The sequence below is a fragment of the Eublepharis macularius genome, chromosome 4, assembly GCF_028583425.1.
Source record: "Eublepharis macularius isolate TG4126 chromosome 4, MPM_Emac_v1.0, whole genome shotgun sequence".
Taxonomy (NCBI): domain Eukaryota; kingdom Metazoa; phylum Chordata; class Lepidosauria; order Squamata; family Eublepharidae; genus Eublepharis; species Eublepharis macularius.
The window spans coordinates 166,872,898-166,895,865 of record NC_072793.1 but is presented as its reverse complement, the minus strand read 5'-3'; positions in this window follow the sequence as shown (position 1 = coordinate 166,895,865).

Genomic DNA, 22,968 nt, shown 5'->3' with positions numbered 1-22,968 from the left:
CCAAAGAGCCAGTCTGGTGTAGTGTTTAATCAGATTAACCACAAAGACTCCATGTACAGAGGCAGTATACCTCCCATAGGTTGTGGACAAGCAAACAGTGGAGGGAGCTATCGATACTTGACTCTGTGTGTGTGTGTGTGTGTTATGTGGCATCAGGTCACCTCCGACCTATGGCTACCCTTTGAATGAATGAAAGCCCTCCAATACTTGACTAGAGAGATCCTTTCTCTGAGTGAGCAGGATTCTTTCTCAGAGAGATTTCATCTAGTATTTCTCTCAATGAATACTGGAATGGGAAAAGATCTGACCTTGTCTGAAACGTTTCCAAGGAGATGAATGAATTTGCCTGTTTAATCTGTCACAAATGGGAGTTTGGGGTCACTTTAAGGACTTTGCGGTATTTTATTCTAGCCTAATTAGAGCTCACTTCTTCAGCTGCAGTGAGCAAATCCTCACTATATGGAATTTTAGAGATATTATGAGGGGAAATAAAACAGCTGTGATAAGGAACCATGAATTGCTGAAAATATAAGATAAGATGTTGTTTTGTAAAATTCAAGTGTAACTGAGAAAAGTGCAAAAAACCATTCACATGAGCAGAAATAGGCAATTTCTCTAGCTTTGCTAGCTGCTAAACACCTGTAATGGCTGAGGACACCTGAGTTTTATTAGAAGAGTTAATAGAGACCCATAATAAAGAACTCTTCAGCTCTGGGGAGATTGAGTGATTCTAATTCAACAGTTTCATGCTAGAGCCTTTCTCTGAATTTTTTTTTAGTGGCTCAGAGATTTTCTAAATGTATCTGGCAAAGGGAGCCTCGACTCTCAAAAATTTATACCCTTGAAATCCTGTTGGTCTTTAAGGTGCTATTGGACTTGAATGTTGCCCAAAGATTTCAGCATTTCTTTCTGGAGCTCTCTCTCCTTCCTGCACCCCCACCCTAGCATAGAGATTAGCCCCTGTACCTATTGCTTCACCCGTTCCCTTTATCCACTCTCTCAGAAATTAAGTATGTCTGCTGGGGGACTCCTTGCTTCCACTCACCTGTTCCTGGGAAATTTTGCATTGCCTTTCTCTTAGGAATAAGAGCAGTCTGAAAACTGGTAACAGAAAATTTAATGAGCAAAAAAAAAAAAAAAGGAGCGGGGAGAACAGGAGGGCTGAGAAATCAACTAGGAGGGTTAGAAGGTGTTAAATGCTCTCTGCATTTAACACCTTCTAGCCCCTCCCAAGGAAAGAACAATGACTGTAGGTCTGAGCAGGAGAGGTTGGTTGTCAACTCTTTGGGCAGGCAAGAAGTTCACATTTTCCCTTCAGTATTTCTCTATGGCAGGGAAACCTGTACTGCTTGAACTTCTGCCTCCCATAATGGAAACCAGAGACCCAGCAGAATATCTCTTTGGTACATGTTTATCCCACCCTTTCTGAAAGGTGCCTGAGGTAGCTTGCAAGATCCAACTCTGTGAGGTAAATTAAGCAGAGTGATTATGACTGAACTGAAATCACCCAGTTTATTGCAGGCCAGCATAGGGGTTTGAACCTGGGTGGGTCACTCTATTCACAGCGCTCTGACCACACTGACTAGAGTTCACCATCTATTCAGTAGAGTTTTGGTGGGGGGAAAAAGATACTCAGTCCTGCACAGGAGCTGTACTTATGATTTAAGAGTTTGATTACTGAATGTCCCAGGCGCAAAGGATGTCAGGCAGCAGGCAGTGTGATAACAGGTACATGCTCAGAGGAATTCTTTTCCTGATTGTTCCACAACTTCAGGGGAAATCCCTAGCCATATTCAGCAGCATCCGCTTCAGAAATTAAAGATTGCTACTGGGGGGGGGTTGTGGCCTGATGCCCACCCAGTCTACTTCTGACAGGCAGAAATTCAGCTGGCGCAGCTTTCTCTACCATGCAGGGAAGCAAAGACCTGCTTATACTGTGTCCCTGCCCTGCCACAGAAGAAGGCACATAGCCTCCTAAATTAGCTGAAGATGGCATCTTTTTGCTTTTGTTCAGATGTGGGCATTTTTCCCTTTTCTGCTATTTTCCCTGGAGAGGCTGGGAAGAATTAAACACACAGAACCTTAATTTCTAGAAGCTCATAAATGGGAATTCCCCTCTCATTAAGGTTGCCAGCTCTGGATAGTTAAATTCTTGGCAATTTGGGGGGATGGAGCCTGTGGAGGGCAGAGTTTGGAAAGGTGGTGGTGGGGAAACTTAGCAGGGCGTAATAGCATCTTGAGACCATGCTGCAAAGGACCCATTTTTCTCCAGGGGAATTGATCATTGTCCTTTGGAGATCAGTTGTAATTCCAGGAGATCTCCAAGTCCCTTCCTCTCACTCCAACTTTTCAGGGTCAGAGATCCAGAGGAGTTAGCCATATTCGTCTGTAGTTGCAAAACAGTCGAGTCCAGTAGCACCTTTAAGACTAACCCACTTTATTGCAGCATAAGCTTTCATGAATTACAGCAAAGAGAGCTGTGGTTCTTGAAAGCTTATACTACAATAAAGTGGGTCAGTCTTAAAGGTGCTACTGGACTCTCCTTTTCAGGAAGGTTGTCTTCGCCATCATTTTAGTGGCTGCTCTTTATTTCCAAGAGAAACATAATGCAACAGTTTCTAGAGGCAGAATTCAAGCAACGGGGGAGTGATTCCTGGGTAGGGGTGGGGGTGGTGAAAATTAGGTTCTGGCACCCCCAAGACCTCTTCAGTGCTAGAAGCCAGAACATTTCCTAGAATTCCCCTGTATCCCAAGGCCTTATGCATCCATGTTGTTTTGTAGCAGAAATTTCCCCTCATGGCTACATGTAGTTCAAAGCCTCTCCTGATAACACAGCCTGATTCCTGAGGGAAGGCTGTGACACGCCCTAATCAAGGCTCTTGTCCATGGCTCCATGAGGCCGTCCACACCCAGTCCTGGTTTTGCAGGACAATTGCTTGGCATTCCTCTCCACTCAGGCCTGTCTCTCTGACAAGGCCAGCCTATCCAGAAACCCAATCAAAATGGTTAGTCATGCACTATAACCTCATCACCCCTTGCCTGATAAGCAAGTGTCCCCAGAGTAACTCAAGGTTTCAGGTTTTGTGGCAGTGTCCTGGTGCTGGTAGGAAGAAGGCATGAAAGGGGCTTCCTTAGCCAGGCACCCTGTTGATTTCTTTCCCTGGACCATGGAGATGATGCAGGGCAGGCAAAGTATGATCTAACCCCCTCTTTTCCTTATTCTCCCCTCTCTTGCTGCAGCTCTTTCCCCCCTTGTTTTGCTCTGTGAAACCCGCTCCTGGGTCTGAATTGGAGCTTCCCTCGGTCTCTCCTGGAACCTCTCTCCAGTTCTCCTGCTTTTCCCCCCAGAATGTCCTCCTTGCCTTTTTTAGGGTTGTTAACTCCAGGTTAAGAATTTCCTGGAGATTTAGGTACAGCTCCTGGGCACCGTGGAGTTTGGGAAGGAGGGGACAGCAGGTTGTTAATGCCATAGAATTCACCCTCCATAGTAGTCCTTTTCTCCAGGGGAACTGATCTCTGTAGTTTAGAAATCAGTTGTAATTCCAGGAGATCTCCAACTCCCAGCTGGAAGTTGGCAGCCCTAATCCCCATATAACTTGGCTTGTAATTTCTACTTGCTGGCACATCCTACCAGCCAAAAGCCTTTCATTTCCCTCCCATCCAATCCCCTCTCCTGTCTGTGTTGGAGGTCTGTGCCTGCATATACTCTTCCTCTTTGGGACTGGTTTCTGTTTGGGTGTAGGTGAGACATATCAGGGTATCAGGAGCCTCTCTGCCTGGTGTGTGTCCACATGTGTTACTGTTTGTGTGTATGGAGTCTTCATAAATTTATCTAATCTCTTGTAAAAGCTCCTTTGCTGGTTTAGACTCCATCTATGCCAGCATTTGGTTTTCAAGAGAAGCTAGCAAGATGTTTCTAGGAAGGAGGCTCATGGGCAGTAGATTCAGGAAAGACAAAAGGAACAAGTGATTAAGATGTGGAAGTTGAAGCAATCTCCACTACTACTAATTGCATGGTATCTTGGTGGTGGAGAGTACAGTAAAGTCATAGCTGACTTATGGTGACTGCTAGTAGGATTTTAAGGCAAGAGACTATCAGAGGTGGTTTGCCATTGCCAGCCTCTGCAACCCTGGTCTTTCACTGGAGGTCTCCCATCCAATTGCTAACCATGCTGATCCTGCTTAGCTTCTGAGATCTGACAAGATCAGGCTTGCCTGGGCTATCCAGGTCAGGGTGCATAATATCTTAGTTCTTGCGTAAAGTAGACTACAGAGCCTGTGTTCAGTATCTGTGGCAGCTGCTGTGCTTAAGGAGTAGCCAAAGTCTACCAAATGCTTTTTTTAGGTCAATGCTGTCCAGTGAGCATGATTTTGTGCTGATAGTTGTTTAAAAAAAATTCCATCCCTCTAGCAAATGAGGTGCATGAATCATCAGGACCTGAGCCTAGAGAGAAAAGGGAGGAAGATGGGAGAGCCCCTCACCCAACCCATGTTAGAGCCATCAAGGATCTGTGGACAAGACCACCTGCCCTAATGACAAAGGCTCCAAAGGGGCACCTGCAACAACACTGGGAAGTCCCACTGCAAGCGTATATGAGCACCACATGCTCCTTCCACTGGGGAATGAAGAATCCACAGCTGACAAGGCCTTTGTTATGGGATGATTGTGGAGCTTTTCAGTCCATGGCAGTAGCTAATGACAACCAATGGCCTGGAGGAAAATGGGTGGCCCAAACCATGCCAGGCCTCTGTGAAGACGTGCCTGCGCTCCAGAGATCAGCTGCCTCTGGAAAAGGGAAGGAAGAGATTCCACAAGATTTTCCAATGCTTGAGAAATGGGAGCAGAGGGTAAGGGATTTTTCATCTTCATAATTTCTAGGGCAGCTTCTCATATCTGGGGGATGAATTTGATAGACATGTCACCTTATTAATCTCTTAAGGGACTGATCTTCTAAAATTGTGTGATTGCCTCTTTGCTAGCTTGAGAACTGCTTCATATGGCTCATATTAAGCTAGGAAGTGTTTTATGTTTTTAATGCTGAATGTTTTGAGCTGTTTTTGTTAACGTCAAGATTGTTTTACATTTTTCATAATGGCTTACTCTGCAAGTTGACTCGAGCAGGTTCTCTGGAGAGGTGTCATATAAGTTTTGTTGATAAATAAACATATTGTCCTGTCCGACCCAATATTCTGACTTATCCTTCCAGGTACTAGGGCTGTTGGGGGAGATATCTGTTGAGCCCCTCATACCAGCACTGGACCTGTCAGATTTCCTGAAGATGGAGTCCAAGCAAGGTGCTGGTTTGCTGGGTAAGAATCCCTTTTGCTGAATTACTAGACAGGAGATCATTCTTAGGCTGTCTGGTCTTTGTTATCCTGGGTAGTATAAAAAAACCCTCTTTGTTTAGAATGAATTGACATAAAAGTAATCAAGGATGCGCATCTGATGGCCCTCTAACAAGACCCATGCAGTCATATTTATTTATTCAGGTATTTTTACCCAGCTTTTCTCTCTAATGTGTAACCAAAGTGGCTTAGAGCATTGTTCTACTCTCCTCCATTTTGTCTTCTTAACGACCCCGTGAGGTAAGTTAGGCTGGGAGAGTGTGACTGGGCCAAGGTGTCACAGACAACTCTCACGCCAGTCTGAGGGTGAGAAATGTGGCCAAGGGCAGATTGGGAATAAAGAACTGCTCTGGCAAAGCAGTTTCCAGTGGCCTCAGGTCAAAGGCAGAGCTTAGCAGGCCGCAGGGTATCTAGCCCAGCAGCACAACGGGCACAGAACTGTAGGATGTCCAGTGACAGCAGGAATTGGAGGGAGTTGCCAGCGTGGTGTATTGGTTAGACTGTTGGACTAGGAATTGGGAGACTTAGGTCTGAATCCTCGTCATGGATGCTTCTGGCTGATCTTGGGAAAGCCGCCCAGTCTCCTAACCTACCTCATAGGGTTGTTGTGAGGATAAAATGGAGGAGAATAATGTAAGCCACTTTTGAGTCCCTGTTGTGGGGAGAAAACAGGCTTATAAATGAAGCAAATAAATACATAGAAATAATTTTAATCCCCGCTGAAGATGCATTCCCCTCCTAGCAGTCCTTTCTGACACTGGGAAAGTTCACTCCTGGGGTTGTGGGACCTGTGTGGTCTAACAGCCACATAGATTGGGAGGATGTAGTGGGAAGAGAATGAAATCACACTTCCTGCCTCTTCCATCAGTGCACTCTCTTCCAAAGAGGAGAGGGTGATTTTGCCCCTTTCCCCCTCTCCAGTGCAGCATCTTGACCTCCCTTCGATCATGAGGTCCTACAACTCCGGGAACAAACTTTCCTGGGGTTGGAAAGGACTGTTGTGGGAAAGGGAACGTAAGAAAGATTTGCAGTCCTTCCATCCGCAGATCGTAGGAACCAACCCGATCTCTGGTGTGCTTAACTAAGCGTGTGCAGCTGCTTTGCCTGGAGAGCAGCTAAGTTAAAACATGATGCAGTATGAGTGATGTGCTCCATGGGGGAGTGTTTTTGCCTTGATGGAATCACAGTTAATCTGTTCCCAGATTCCTGAAGATGGGTTTCTTATTCAGGAAATTATCTGTAAGACTGGGAAACAGAGAAGGGGACCTAAGAAATGATTGGGCTGAATTGCTGCTGTAGGTCTGAACATTAACTCGACGAAGTACTGAGAGTACTGTCTTGCTCTAGTCCTCTGTGCCAGAGTGGTTGTTCTGAATTTAACTAGGTATTTTACCTCTCCCCAGAGCTTAGGGCTGGGCAGGACTAACTCCAAAGGGGGTAGCTATGTTAGTCTATTGTATATAACAAAAGAGAAGTCCAATGGCCCCTTAAAACCTAACATCACTTATTTCAGCACTAGAAACAAAGCCCGTTGTGGGGAAAAATACAACGGGCTCTAGAAAGGGGAGAATGGGCAGGCATGAATTCCCTCCTCCTCTGTCACTGATCTTGGCCAGTGAAGGAGGGAGGTTGGCATTGCCACCTGCTCTACACCTGATCTCAGCAACATGAAGGGGTGGTGGTTTTCCTATCTGCTGCACGTCTGATACAGGCCAGGTAAAGGGGGGCAGGCATTGCCACCTGCTCTGCTCCTGATCCCAGCCACGTGAAGGGAAAACAGGCATTGCCTTCTGCTCTGTGCCTGATTATGGCTGGGTGAAGGGGGGCAGGCATTGCTGCCTGCTCCAAGCCTGATACTAGCTGGATGAAGGGGAGTGGGCATTGCCACCTGTTCCCTGCTGCAGGGGCGTAGACTTTCCAATTTCCCGGGGGGGGGGGGGCTGGGGCCGGGCCAGAGGTATTGCTATGCTAGTGACATCATAGGGAGAAGCCAATGACATCACAGGGAGGGGCTTCCATTGCCACCATCTATGGAGGCGGGGCCATGGGAGATTTAGGGAGGGGCTCCGCACAAATTTAGGGGGACCCAGGCACCCGTGGGGACCCCCCTAACAATGCCCCTGAGCTGGGCCAAACCTAGGAAAATGTGGGAGTTGGTCAGTGGTTATAGTGCTATCTCAGCAATCTCTTGCTGTGTCCTGTTTTTGAAATTCACTTTTAGGATAGTCACTTTATGATCTATAATTATACATACCATGTGTATAGGACAAACTAATGGTCACAAATTTGACACTAAGAAAGGCAACACAGAAAAGCCTGTAAGGGAACATTTTTTAAGTTTTCCTGGATGTTCGTTTACAGGAGTCTTGATTCTGCCTTATTCATAAGGGTAGCAACAAAACACAATTTCCCGTGCAATAACAATGTCTCCCTATTTTATTTACATTAGTTGCATAATTTAACAGAAAACTATACCACATGTAACCAGTCCTAGGAAAAATTATTTTACAGGCGTCATATATGCTCCAAGGTCAATACATAAAGTGTCCAGTGCTTCAAGTGCTCTATTAATATTGCAACAGGTATTAAAGTGCAAATGCTTCCTAGCACCATGTACACACTAATTCTTTCATTCAAGCTCAAGCTCGCCTTGTATTCCAACTGGAATTGGGTATAGTCCAAGATTTAGTTCCAATAAACTGTGTAGTTCACAGATTACAAGTAGACCTTTGCGTGTATTCTTTAGGTGTACATTGATAATTCTGTGACATCAGTATTCTATTCTAACGGAAGGTGAAAATTGCAAAACTGATGACTAGTATGGAGTGGTAGCTGCATGAACCTTTGACAACTGTGTTCTTTGAGAAAGAGTTTGGAAACGGATTCAATGGTGATCTGGACCTTCCGTTAGAATAGAATACTGATGTCACAGAATTATCAATGTACACCTAAAGAATACACGCAAAGGTCTACTTGTAATCTGTGAACTACACAGTTTATTGGAACTAAATCTTGGACTATACCCAATTCCAGTTGGAATACAAGGCGAGCTTGAGCTTGAATGAAAGAATTAGTGTGTACATGGTGCTAGGAAGCATTTGCACTTTAATACCTGTTGCAATATTAATAGAGCACTTGAAGCACTGGACACTTTATGTATTGACCTTGGAGCATATATGACGCCTGTAAAATAATTTTTCCTAGGACTGGTTACATGTGGTATAGTTTTCTGTTAAATTATGCAACTAATGTAAATAAAATAGGGAGACATTGTTATTGCACGGGAAATTGTGTTTTGTTGCTGCTATACTTACCGTGTTGCTCTATATTTTGTGCTGACTTATTCATAAGGGTGACTTAGTACTGAAATTTACTAAATTATGGCATTGCAGATGCCTTTGTTTGGTAAATCCATGGTTGAAGTCTGAACCAGGGCAGAATACAAAACCGTTGCCGTGCACTCAATTTCTGAGCAGTGTACAGAGTGCAAAGTAGTAGCAAACTCCCATCTTCTCACTTCAAACTCATATCCTATAAGTGAGTACAAGCACATTTTGAGGCAATTCAGAACAGTGCTAGTCATGACCCCAAAGAAAACTCAGTTATACTTCCTAGGATTTTATAGACCTTGTTTTCTTAGCACACTGCTTAAACTCCACCTTAAAAGACATCATTCACTAAATCACAGCCTGGACACAGGGCAAAAGGAAATTTTTAAAAGGCCTCTGATCTGCACCCCCCTCTTCCAATCTTGTTCATGCAGATAGGGCTTCTCATTGCTTCAGAGAGACAGCACTCATTTTTAGGAATTATCCTTTTCTGCAATAGATACCACCTCTCCATTTAAACATGGAATGGAAATTGAAATTGCCTGGCAGGGCCCTTTAAACTGCCCAAACCCCAGTCCACAGCTGCGGCAGCCATTTGAAGGGCAGGAAGGCCGTTTTCAGCCATTTGAAGGGCAGGAAGACCGCTGGGGTTTGGGCAGTTTAAAGGGCTCTGCCAGGCAGGTCCCTTTAAACTATCAGCTGGCAGGCGGCGGGGGGGGGGATGACCTGCTGCAGCAGGGCCCTTAAAGGGGCAGTTTAAATGGCCATTTAACTGGGAAAATGGCCATTTAAACTGCCCCTGTAAATATGACCCAACGAACAAGCATACAGTTCGTGGAAGTTCCGTGGAAAGGAACTTCCACGAACCCTGGTTCATGAACCCCGAACCAGCCTGGTTCATGGTTTTTTTTGGGTTGTATTTAGGTTCGTGCCCATCTCTACTCCTGAGTAGTAATCTACACTTCAAAGGGCAGTAAAGGAATAAACAGTAAACAGATGCTCTGACCATTTAACTGGGAAAATGGCCATTTAAACTGCCCCTGTAAATATGACCCAACGAACAAGCATACAGTTCGTGGAAGTTCCGTGGAAAGGAACTTCCACGAACCCTGGTTCATGAACCCCGAACCAGCCTGGTTCATGGGTTTTTTTGGGTTGTATTTAGGTTCGTGCCCATCTCTACTCCTGAGTAGTAATCTACACTTCAAAGGGCAGTAAAGGAATAAACAGTAAACAGATGCTCTGACCAGTCTATCTTTCTAACTCTCTGGTTTCTCTCCCTATGAAACCTGAGGAATGGGACAGCATTAGAAGTGGAATCTTCTAACATTCCCTGAATGTAAATTGTAGCCATGCACTTATATTCAACAGAGGTCTTGCAATCTGACTGCTGCTACATTGAAAATGGGTGGAGCCAGCCAGGGTTAAGGACTAAGCTAATTAGTGTGTCATAGACAAAGGTATTTTCAGGTAGTGTATAAATTATTTTTTATATAAAATTTATTTTTATAAATATAAGCAGAACAGAAAAAAGAAAATAAAAACAATAGCATAATTATAATTATGTCAAAAGAAAAGGAGTAAACATAATATAACAAACAATATAAATAACTCATGTTTTTTATATCCAGCACATATCAATCCTTGAATGTGTTTGATGTCTGTCAGAAAAGAAAGTATAGTCTCCAATATTCAGATTTTTGATCCTACAAGCATCTTCCAATTGTAACATTTCTGTATAATTAAACACATTTTGGAAAAGATGGGGGGAAGTGAAGAGAGGGGAGAGACTTCTGAGGTAAATGCTCTCTGGATTTATGGCTGTCAAAATCTCACATGCTCTCTGGTCCTTTTATTTATGTAAACCTCTTCAGTCGCCCACAATGTAAAAGAGACACAAGCTTGGTTGATAGTTTGTAAGCTTTGTGTTCCCTTCGTAGGATTAAAAATCTTTTAGACATTTAACCCACTGAAGCAATCATATACTATTTAAGATATTACTTCAAAAATAGTTTCTTGATAGGAGGGGAGAGAGCACATTTTGGGGAAGTTTGCCTTCTTTGTTTTTGTTTTTCCCACCTATCTTTTTCTTAGATACATTACCCCATTCATGACTCCAAAGATCATTATCTTCTTGAAAATTGAAACTGGATTGGAAAACATTTTCATAAAAACTTTCTCTTGCATTGTTTGGTGCATATATTGTTGCTAGTGTGTAAATCTTGCCTTCCAGGAGCCTGATTTTCAAAATCAAATATCTTCTATCAGAGTCTCTTAATTATTCTGTAACATTTATTTGTAAATTGTTTATACAAACCACAATACCTTTAAAAATGATAAATTCTTAATGAACACACTAATACATACAAGCAAAAAACAGGAACAAAGCCCCAAAGAATCATAGAAATTATAATATGATATAACAGGAAGGAGGGGACAATCCTGTGCTTCATCAGCTATTGTAACTGAGACCCTCATGTGAGATCTGAGGGGGCTTGAGCCCCTTAGCCCCCATGTAGTTCACTGGCTTCCCGGGGGGGCTCAGCCCCCCCTGGCCAAATCCGGGGGGGCTCGAGCCCCTCAGCCCCCCCCCCCGTAGTTTACACCTATGCCCTGCTGGATAAAGGGAGGAGTGGGCATTACTTCCTGCTCCTTGCCTGATCCTGACAGGTGAAGGCAGGCAGTGGGCTTTGCTACATGCAAGGGGGGGCAAGACTGATCCTAGCTGGGTGAAGGGGGTGTGAGCATTGCCACCTTCTCTGCTCCTGATTCCGGCAGGTTGAATGGGGGCAGAGATTGCTGCCTCCTTGGTGCCTGATTCTGACAGGATGAAGATGGGGTGGGCATTGCCGCCTGTTCAGTGCCTTATTCCAGTAGGCAGAAGGGGGCAGGCATTGCCAGCTGTGGCACTTCTTATCCCGGCTGGGTGAAGGGAAAAATGGAATTGCCTCCTGCTCTGTGCGTGATCTCACACAGGTGAAGGCGCTGGGTGGGAAATGGCACTTGCTCCACTCCTGATCCCACCTGGATGAAGGGAGTTGGGCATAGCCACCTGCTCCGCTCCTGATCCCAGCTGGGTGAAGGGGGGTGGACATTGGCTCCTGCTTCGCTTCTAAAACCACCTGGGTTAAGGTGAGGGCTGGGCATTGTCCAGTGCTCTGCTCCTAATACCATCTGAGTTAAGGCAGGGTCGGGCATTGCCACCTGCTCTGCTCCTGATCCCAGTTGGCTTAAGGGGGCGGACATTACCACCTGCTCCACTCGTAATACCAGCTGGGTTAAGGCGCGGCGGGGGGGGGCATTGCCACCTGCTCTGTTCCTGATCCCAGCTGGGTGAAGGGGAAGAGCATTGCTACCTGCTCCGGTCCTAATATCAGCTGGGTTAAGGCGGGGGGCCACCTTCTCTACTCCTAATAACAGCTAGGTTAAGCCAGAGAGTGGGCATTACCAACTGCTCTGCTCCAGATCACAGCTGGCTGAAGGGGAGTGGGTATTGCCACCTGCTCCTGCTCCTAATATCTGCTGGGTTAATGCATGGGGCAGGCATTGCTCCTGCTCCACTACTAAAACCAGCTGGTTTAAGGTGGGGGGGCGGGCATTGCCACCTTCTCCACTTCTAATTCCAGCCGGGTTAAGGTGGCAGTGGGCATTGCCATGAATTCCACTCCTAATACCAGCTGGCTGAAGGGGGGTAGGCATTGCCACCTTCTCCGCTACTAATATCAGCTGGATTAAAGTGGGGGTGGGCATTGCCACCTGCTCTGCGCCTAATACCAGCCGGGTTAAGTCACAGGGAGGGCATTGCCACCCGCTCTGCTCCTGTTCTCAGCCTGGGCTTCCCACCATAGCAGCAAGGAGAGAGTATCAAGTGGTGTCACAAAGGTATAACAGCAAGCAACCACGTGACGTGTCTGACAAGAATGGAACCAGTGTATTTAATACATAAAACACATTACACAGTAAAACACATAATTCTAAAATAGCAATTCATAAAACAAATACTACACTCCACATATACAATACCATTTTAAAAAGTTGCTGAACTACAGGTACCATAAATTGATAAAGTGCTGGTGCTACAGACTGCTACAAAAATTCATTGCGCATGTATATTGTTAAAGTGCAAGTGCATTGTAACAACTCAGCATATTCTTTTTTCACAGGTCCTTGTATGCAACAGTCCGACAACAAGTGCAGAGTTCCAGTAAAATAAAACCAATCTCTTGTTGTATATTGTTTCTTGTTATTATTTCATATTGGCTGTAAAAAATCCAAAGGTAGCCCTCCGACGGGTTATCCAGATCCTAATGTGCCCCGTTTCCTACAATCTTTGTCAAGGAGTACACAATACTGAAAATTCAAAAATAATTATCAATAAATATAACCATCATTAAAATTCAACATGTGAAATACAAACAAGATATTTTACTCATGTTAAAACTCCATCAGTATCACTCATAGGTAACCATTCGTAAAACCACTTCTTAGTGTTGTGTAATCACTGTCAGTAACAAGCTCAATAGATCCAGCTGCTCCACGCCCATGAGTCTGCTCATTTCTTAAAGGGAACTTTAATAACAGTCAAATACTTCTTACTCTACCATTGTTTAGCCCCAAAAACAAGAATAGTCATTGGCAATGTTTAAGCCCACTGGAGTCAAGCTGTTAAGCTTGAAAATCCAGTATGTTTCTTCTAAGTCCCTTTATTGCATTTTCCAAAGTTCTCTGTTCTACTTTATAAGAAATTATAAATTTTATGTCAATTTCCTTATGTGCAAGATCACTGTAATGTTGTACTAGAGGTGCCTCCATAGCCTTATTTTTCATTCTGGACTGATGTTCATAGAGGCGAACCTTTATTGGGCGAGCTGTGCGGCCCACATACAATAAGCCACATGGGCACTTTAAAAGGGAGTTGCAGCTAGCAAAGACTTGTGGTGCTCTGATGTTCAGCTCCTGCAATTCATTCTCATTCATAATTAATTTGCACTGTTTGCACCTGCCACACTTATGTAAGCCCTTAGGAAGGCATGAACTCGGATTCACATATTTCAACTGTGTATCAGAGTGTATAATTATATCTTTAGTGTTTCTTCTAAAAGCTACAAAAGGAGCTTCTTGGCATCCTGGGATCTCATTAATCAATGGCCAATATTTCAAAATAGCCTGCCGTATCTGATTAGCCTTTGTGCTATAATCCAGAACACAAATGGTACGTTTAGGTTTGGTTCATGCAATGCAGCGCCGGTGCTACGCCAGCTGCATTGGTTGCCAGTGGAGTACCGAATCAGGTTCAAGGTTTTGGTGTTAACCTACAAAGCCCTATGCAGGCTGGGACTGACGTATCTGTGGGACCGTCTCTCACCGTATGAGCCCCAGAGGACTCTTCGATCTGGTGGAAAGCATCTTCTAAGTGTCCCTGGCCCTAGGGAGGCCCGCCTGGCGTCGACCAGGGCCAGGGCCTTTTCGGTCCTGGCCCCGGCCTGGTGGAATGCTCTGTCTTACGAGACTAGGGCCCGGCAAGATTTGCTTGCATTTTGCCGGGCCTGTAAGACGGAGTTATTCCGTCAGGCATATGGCTGATGCCGGGCGGTGCCCCCCCCCGTGGAGGGGGGGGTTAAACTATTGCTCTCATGTGAACGTAGATGCTGCTGCCACGCTTATTACTACTGTATGTATTTGCTCCGGTAGTACCGCTGTGTGATATTCTAAACTTATGCTATGTGCTGCTTTTAATTTTTTAATTATTTATATGCAACAGATGATATCGTAGATGATATGATATTGTGTTTTTAAGTGTTTTAATGATATGTGATATTTGTATTCTGTTATCCGCCCTGTGCCTGCAAAAGTGGGGGGGGGGGGCGGAATATAAATACAATAAATTAAATTAAATTAATTTATTCGTTCCCTCCCTAAAAACAATTCATTCCTATTCTTGGCAATAGCCCGTTGTTTAGCATTCTCTAGTACCTTATCAGGATACCCCCACTTCCTAAACTCATTCATCAGGCGACTGCTCTCTATCTCAAAGTCAACTTCATTAGTAGAATTCCTTTTGGCTCTTAGTAATTGCCCATACGGTAAATTGGTTTTAAGGTGACTAGGATGTAAAGACATAACGTAACAGGGAATTCTTATCTCTACTTTTTTTTGTATTGGCTCACCGCCAGTGTGTTATCAGGCGTTCTGTACACCGTGATATCCAAATAATTAATTTGCATACCATTGGATTGCCAAACAAATTTAATATTTTGATGGACACCATTCATCCACCTGCCCATGTCCTCAATGATAACAGTCCTATCTAGCTTTTAGAAGAACATACAACATTAAAGATATAATTATATACTCTGATACACAGTTGAAATATGTGAATCCGAGTTCATGCCTTCCTAAGGGCTTACATAAGTGTGGCAGGTGCAAACAGTGCAAATTAATTATGAATGAGAATGAATTGCAGGAGCTGAACATCAGAGCACCACAAGTCTTTGCTAGCTGCAACTCCCTTTTAAAGTGCCCATGTGGCTTATTGTATGTGGGCCGCACAGCTCGCCCAATAAAGGTTCGCCTCTATGAACATCAGTCCAGAATGAAAAATAAGGCTATGGAGGCACCTCTAGTACAACATTACAGTGATCTTGCACATAAGGAAATTGACATAAAATTTATAATTTCTTATAAAGTAGAACAGAGAACTTCGGAAAATGTGATAAAGGGACTTAGAAGGAAAGAAACATACTGGATTTTCAAGCTTAACAGCTTGACTCCAGTGGGCTTAAACGTTGCCAATGACTATTCTTTGTTTTTTGGGCTAAACAATGGTAGAGTAAGAAGTATTTGACTGTTATTAAAGTTCCCTTTAAGAAATGAGCAGACTCACGGGCATGGAGCAGCTGGATCTATTGAGCTTGTTACTGGCAGTGATTACACAACACTAAGAAGTGGTTTTATGAATGGTTACCTATGAGTGATACTGATGGAGTTTTAACATGAGTAAAATGTCTTGTTTGTATTTCACGTTGAATTTTAATGATGGTTATATTTATTGATAATTATTTTTGAATTTTCAGTATTGTGTACTCCTTGACAAAGATTGTAGGAAACGGGGCACATTAGGATCTGGATAACCCGTCGGAGGGCTACCTTTGGATTTTTTACAGCCAATATGAAATATTAACAAGAAACAATATACAACAAGAGATTGATTTTATTTTACTGGAACTCTCCACTTGTTGTCGGACTGTTGCATAGAAGGACCTGTGAAAAAAGAATATGCTGAGTTGTTACAATGCACTTGCACTTTAACAATATACATGCGCAATGAATTTTTGTAGCAGTCTGTAGCACCAGCACTTTATCAATATATGGTACCTGTAGTTTAGCAACTTTTTTAATGGTATTGTATATGTGGAGTGTAGTATTTGTTTTATGAATTGCTATTTTAGAATTATGTGTTTTACTGTGTAATGTGTTTTATGTATTAAATACGCTGGTTCCATTCTTGTCAGACACGTCACGTGGTTGCTTGCTGTTATACCTTTGTGACACCACTTGATACTCTCTCCTTGCTGCTATGGTGGGAAGCCCAGGCTGAGAACAGGAGCAGAGCGGGTGGCAATGCCCTCCCTGTGACTTAACCCGGCTGGTATTAGGCGCAGAGCAGGTGGCAATGCCCACCCCCACCTTAATCCAGCTGATATTAGTAGCGGAGAAGGTGGCAATGCCTACCCCCCTTCAGCCAGCTGGTATTAGGAGTGGAATTCATTAACCCGGCTGGTATTAGGTGCAGAGCAGGTGGCAATGCCCACCCCCACCTTAACCCACTGCTGACCATAAGAGGCCCAATCCTGGCTGTTTTGGGACCAATCCTGGATGTTTTAGGCCCAATCCTGGCTATTTTAGGCCTAATCCAGGCCAAAATGGACCCCAAATGGCCAAAAATCAGGTGGGCGCAGCCACTTGACATGTGACCTCTTTGGAGAACTACTGGAACTGCGTTCCTGCGCGTCCCTCCTCAAAATGAGCCCTGTGTGCCTGAAATGATAAGTATGATGAAAATAAAAAGAGGTGCCTGTTTCTTAGAACATGAAGTGCCCCTGAATAAAATCACAAGTTTCTTTTTATCCTGGCAGGTGTTGGTTGCATGAGTGAGATTGAAACTCTTTTGCTGGAAGGACCTGAGAAAACCAATGTCCCTGGGGCATCGAGAGATGGAGAAAGAATGATGACTTTCCAGGTGCCTGAGAAACAAGAGTCATGGGAAAGTCCACACAATTGGGCACAATTTGCTCCAGTGAGAAGGGATTGTCTCTTAGAGGAACAAAATTTAAGAAAATCAGCTTCCTGGGGGAGAGAAATGGGGGACGCAGCATGTGGCAAAAGCATCAGGCAGAGTCCTGGCCTTCTCATGAATTTTCCAGCCCAGAGAAAAAAGGAAATGCATGTATGTTCAGTGTGTGGAAAAAGCTATAGATATAAAGGTAATCTTGTTAAACATGAAAGGACCCACACAGGAGAAAAACTATGCACATGTCTGGAGTGTGGGAAGAGCTTCTGTGACAAAAGCTATCTTCTTCTTCACCAAAGAAAACATACATGAGATAAACTCTATGGTTGCTTGAAACATGGCAAAAGCTTCCTTTGGAAGATCCAGTTCATTGAACACACAGGAATCCCTACGAGACAGAAAAACTATATGGACGCTTAGAGTAAAGAAATGCTTTTCTTGGAGAGAGCAGGGGAGACCTTAGCCAGTGGGCAACAGGGACATGCTGGGGAAACACCAGCTGCTCATGTCCCCCCTTATGGAGGGGGGAAAGGAGAAAAATAGCAGGCTTCTGCCACCACCACACTTGCCCACCCTGTCTGAGGCTCAGACATTTGGCTCAGCAGCAGCTGCTTCTGCCCTCTCTATCTGAGGCTAGGTAGCCAGCTTCAAACAATTGTTTCCCAACCCGCCTCAGATGGGGCAAGGGATGCCCCTTGATTGGCCTCAGCAGGGTGTCTGCCTTGATAGTTCATGGTTCCTATGGTTTATCCTGTGTGGATTCTTTGGTGCAAAGTAAGGCTATCTCCCCAACTGAAGCTCTTTCCACACTCCAAGCATTTATATGGCTTCTTCCCTTTATGAATCCTGCTACATGTAATAAGGCTTGTTTTATCAGAAAAACCTCTTGTTACAATCAGAACATGCATATGGCTTCTCCTCTATGTGATTTCTTCGATGTAAAGGGAGTCTGTTATTTGCACTGAAGTTCTTGCTACAAACTGTGCATTTATATGGCTTCTCAGATTTTTTTAATATTAAAGCAAAAAAAATTGGTACAGAAAAGAAGGAAGAAAAGGGATCAAACAGATGTGAAACTCTGTGCTACAAGGATTATTAAAATACAAAATACCAGAGTATTTTATGGATATTAAAATACTTATTATTCTAGTAATAATAAACAATTCTAATAATAATAATTCTAGTAATAATAAAGAGAGAGAAAAACAACTGTTAACACTAACACTGCTTATTACTTAACAGATTATCACGACCTTTGAGAGCCTTAAAACAAAGTACTATTAAGAGTTCTAACCTATTTCTACTCCATATTTTCATTACCTTTTACTTGTACTTTACATAACTGTAACAACTGTAATTGACTTTTTGCCAGTGTTTCAATATTATAAAATCTATTATCTTTATATCACTAATTATGTTACAATCGAGTTATCAAATGTATCACAATACAATCATTTTCAAATCTCCAGAACTAAAGTATCTTATAAATGTTATCTGTTATAGACAAAGTATTTTCCTCATTTCTCTTCAAATTCTTGAATTGGCCTTCTGTTTATGTAATTTGTCAATTTTGCCATCACCGCATATGCTTCTTCTCAGTTTGAATGTGTTGATGTAAAGTAAAGTTTCTCTATTTGAGGACAGCCACTCTTAAATCAGCAATGGGAGTATAAAATATTCCCCCTATGGTTTTTCAGTTGTGCTTTTTCATGTTGGATTTATGTCCATTTCTTCATTCACGTAGGGACTGGCCTGTTTGTTCCATGTAGAGAGCGAAAAGGCATTGCTGGCTCGGTAACGTATATATGATGTTGGGAGATGAGCAAATGAATGAACCTGAGATGGTATGTCGGGTGGTGTTAGGCCCTGTGATTGTGTTTTTAGGGTAAAAATGGGGACAAAGCTGCCCTCTTGGTTTGTTGCAGGCCCTGGTCACAGTGTCTGTGTCCATGTTAGGAAGTACATTATTGGGGACAAGAAGTTGTTTAGGGGGTTGCCTGAAGGTAAGATTTGCCTCCCAGTGCTTGTGCAAGAGGGGTAATATTGTCTAACGTAGGTTGCAGGTAATTAATGATGTATTGAACTGGTTTGAGCTGAGAGCAGTATGCGACCACCAGTCGTGTTCAGTTGTTTTGTTTTGGCCTATCTTGTAGAACCCGTAGAGGTTCTCTCTCTAATTAAATAACCTGGGAGACAGAAAGCAAAGAGAGCCTCCCAGTAAGAAAAACATTCTAACCCGTTTGCTTTGATGCCAGCACTTCCCACACTCTAGGCATTTAACTTCTTTGATGGGAAATGAGCATATATTTCATATTGGGCATTTATTTGGGCTGTCCCGCTGTGTATTCTCCACTGTGAAAGATGGTGACTGTTTTCCATGAAGCCTTTCCCAAGGTGCAGGCCTGACCCGGTTCCTCACATTGCTTTTGCTCTTCCCCACCCGAGTTCCTTGCCTTTCAGGACAGTTTGTGTCAGCTGTGTCCTCACAACCTCTCATTGCCTTTTTCATCCTCAGCATCCCTGTTGAATCTTCACGTACCTATTCGATGAGAAAGTGTAAAGGGGTATCCTTCCTTCAAACCCCTACCCCCAATTATGGGCATTCCCACCCCTCGGTGTGGCTGTGACCACTTCCCAAGACTCCAACTTTATTACTGCAATGATAGTGGCTTTCCCAGCTCCCCCTCCCCACTTCCCTACCTCAACCAAAAAAGTTCACTCCATGCTGTCATCTTGCCTCTCATTATGGGAGCTGCTCTGCTTCAATGGGCTCATTATGGGCTCTGCTTCAACCTGACGGAGGATGAGGAAACTGTGTTTCTGCACATGGGCATAGATGCAGAGGAGTTAGCCGTGTTAGTCTGTAGTAGCAAAATCAAAAAGAGTCCAGTGGCACCTTTAAGACTAACCAACTTTATTGTAGCATAAGCTTTCGAGAATCACAGTTCTCTTCGTCAGGTGCATGGAGGACAAGAAGAAACTGGTCAGATATATAGGTGGAGAGGGGAGGGCAGAGTAGATGCAAACAGTAGCTTCTGATATGGAGATCAGTTTGCTTCTGTTAAGGAAGTCAGTTACTTCTGATAATGAGATAACCGTTCATAGTCTCTATTCAATCCCATCTTGAATGAGTCAAATTTACATATGAATTCCAATTCAGCAGCTTCCTGCTGGATTTTGTTTTTGAAAGGTTTCTGTTGAACTACAGTGACCTTTAAGTCCTTGATGGAATGTCCTGGTAGATTGAAGTGTTCTCCCACTGGTTTCTGGATGTTGCCATTTTTAATGTCAGATTTGTGTCCATTTATTCTTTTGAGCAGATTTTGGCTGGTTTGCCCAATGTACAGAGCAGATGGACATTGTTGGCACATGAGGGCATATATCACATTGGAGGATAAGCAGTTGTAAGAGCCAGAGACAGTGTAGTTGATACCATTGGGTCCTGTAATTGTATTTCCTGGGTAGATATAAGGGCAGAGCTGGCATCTGGGTCTGTTGAAGGGCCTGGTACCTGTGCTGGTGACTCTGTTAGCCGATTCATGATTGTAAGTGAGAAGTCATTTCAGGTTGGGCAGAAATTCTTTTGGTTGGGGGAGGGTGGATTTTAATCCCCCAATCTATTTTTTCCAAGTTTGATTTTTTTACTGCAGCCCCAGGGGTTCCTCTCAAGTTTGCAAAAGATGTCTTTTGTTCCAAAGTTCCCCAGACATGCTGGTTTAAGGATCTGCCTACCGGAGTTACTTGGGAATTAGATATATGATGTGGGGGACCCAAAAAAACGTGCAGGGGGCCTCTCGTTTTCCTTTCCTCCAACATGTCCTCTTTCCCTTCCCTAGCATTTCCCCCCTTCCCTGCTTTCACCTTTCACCCCAGCAGCCTCTTCTTTTGCATGGTAGGGGACCTACAAGGACTTGTGGGCGGCGGCGGGGGACTTCACTTTCCCCTGTCTCCCTTTTCCCTTCCTCCTTCTGGCAGCCTCCATATGCTCACCTTTCCCTACATCCTTCTCTCCTTCAAACCTACTAAACAACTAATCTTTTATCTGCCTCCCCATCTTCATCTATATTTCTTAATTTACTTTCTCCACAGTGGAGATCCAGTGCAGCTTACATCGTATACTGGTTCTGCTAGTACTCTAGGTACATTTGGAAGGCAATCATGTCTACTGACGCCCCCTTCGCAGTCACCTGCATGGAGTGTGCCATGTTTGTTTTCCTCCCAGAGGAGAAGACAGAGTTCACTTGCCAGAAGTGTAAGCTGGTCAGAGTTCAGAGCCTGGAGGAAAGGATCACCACCCTTCAGGAGATCAAGGAGGGAGACAATTTTATTGAGGACAGCCTGGGGGCTCCGCACAGCCAAAAAGAGGAAAGTCAAGGAGGAGGGGAAAGAGCCGATCTCCCTTCTGAGCCTCCTCTCAGATCTACAGTACAAACCCGAAGGCGTCAACGAAGAAGATGCTCTGGTCCACTTGAGCTCAAGAATCGCTTTGAAGTGCTAGGGATGGTGACAGAGGTGACAGTGGGAGGAGAACCGCAAAGATCTGGAAGAGGGAGTGCAGAAGACATGGGGCCTCATGGAAGTGGAAAAAATCGGAAGGTGGTAGTCGTTGGGGACTCCTTGCTCAGGGGTATGGAACGCCATGTCTCTGGGCCAGATCCCCTATTCCGAGAGATGTGTTGCTTGCCGGGAGCCAGAATTCAGGATATTACCGACCGGCTGCCAAAACTCATCAAGCCTGCTGATAAGTACCCATTTGTGCTGATTCATGTGGGAACGAACGACATGGCTTCGAATACTGTTGCAAGAATTAAAGAGGATTACGAAGCCCTTGGAAGGCAGTTGAAGACATTGGGGGCTCAGGTGGTATTCTCTTCTATCCTTCCAGTCACAGGAAGAGGAGCACGCCGGGAGCGGACCATACTTGAGGTGAATCGCTGGCTGAGATGGTGGTGCCGGCAGGAGCGCTTTGGGTTCTGAGACCATGGGATAGGTTTTCTTAGAGAAGGCCTTCTAGCACATGATGAGCTTCACCTCTCAAGGGCAGGGAAGAAAACATTTGGAACGAACCTGGAGAACTTCATTAGGAGAGCTTTAAACTGATGCCGCAAGGGGCAGGGGACGATTGACATGGCGACTTCAATGATGAGGTGAACACAGTGGGGACCCACCTGGGTAGGAAAGGTCAAGCAAAGGTACAAGGCTACAAGTGTTTATATATCAATGCCCAAAGTATGGGCAATAAGAAAGAAGAGCTTGAGCTTCTATTGCAAACAGAGGGCTATGACATAGTAGGAATTACTGAGACTTGGTGGGATGATTCCCATGACTGGAATGTGCTAGTGGATGGGTACGAGTTGTTCAAGAAAAACCGGAAGAGTAGAAGAGGCGGTGGAGTGGCGTTGTATGTGAGGAGAGGGCTTGATTGTCAAGAAGTTATGGAGAATGGGGCAGACAGCCTGGTGGAAAGTATATGGGTAGAAATAAGGGGAGGAAGGACAAAGGGTATTGTTGTTGGAGTCTGCTACAGACCACCCGACCAGCGAGAAGAAATGGATGCTGCCCTCTTTGAACAAATTGGCAGAGTATCCAGACATCAGAACCTTGTAATTATGGGTGACTTCAACTTCCCCGATGTGTGCTGGGAGACCGGCTCAGCAAAGCGTCATGAATCACGCAATTTCCTGACCTGCCTGGCCGATAACTTCCTTTTTCAAAAGGTGGAGGAAGCTACAAGGGATTCGGCCATACTGGACTTGATATTAACCAACAGGGAAGAATTGGTAGATGAGATGAAGGTGGTGGGGACCTTAGGGGGAAGTGACCATGTCCTTCTTGAATTCCAGTTGCTGTGGGGAGCCAAGGAAGTTCGTAGCCAGACTCGTAGGTTAGATTTTCGTAGGGCCAACTTCGATGAACTCAGAGGCTTGATGAGAGTCATTCCATGGGGGAGTGTGCTGGAAGGAAAAGGAGCGAGTGAAGGGTGGGCCATTCTCAAACACGAGC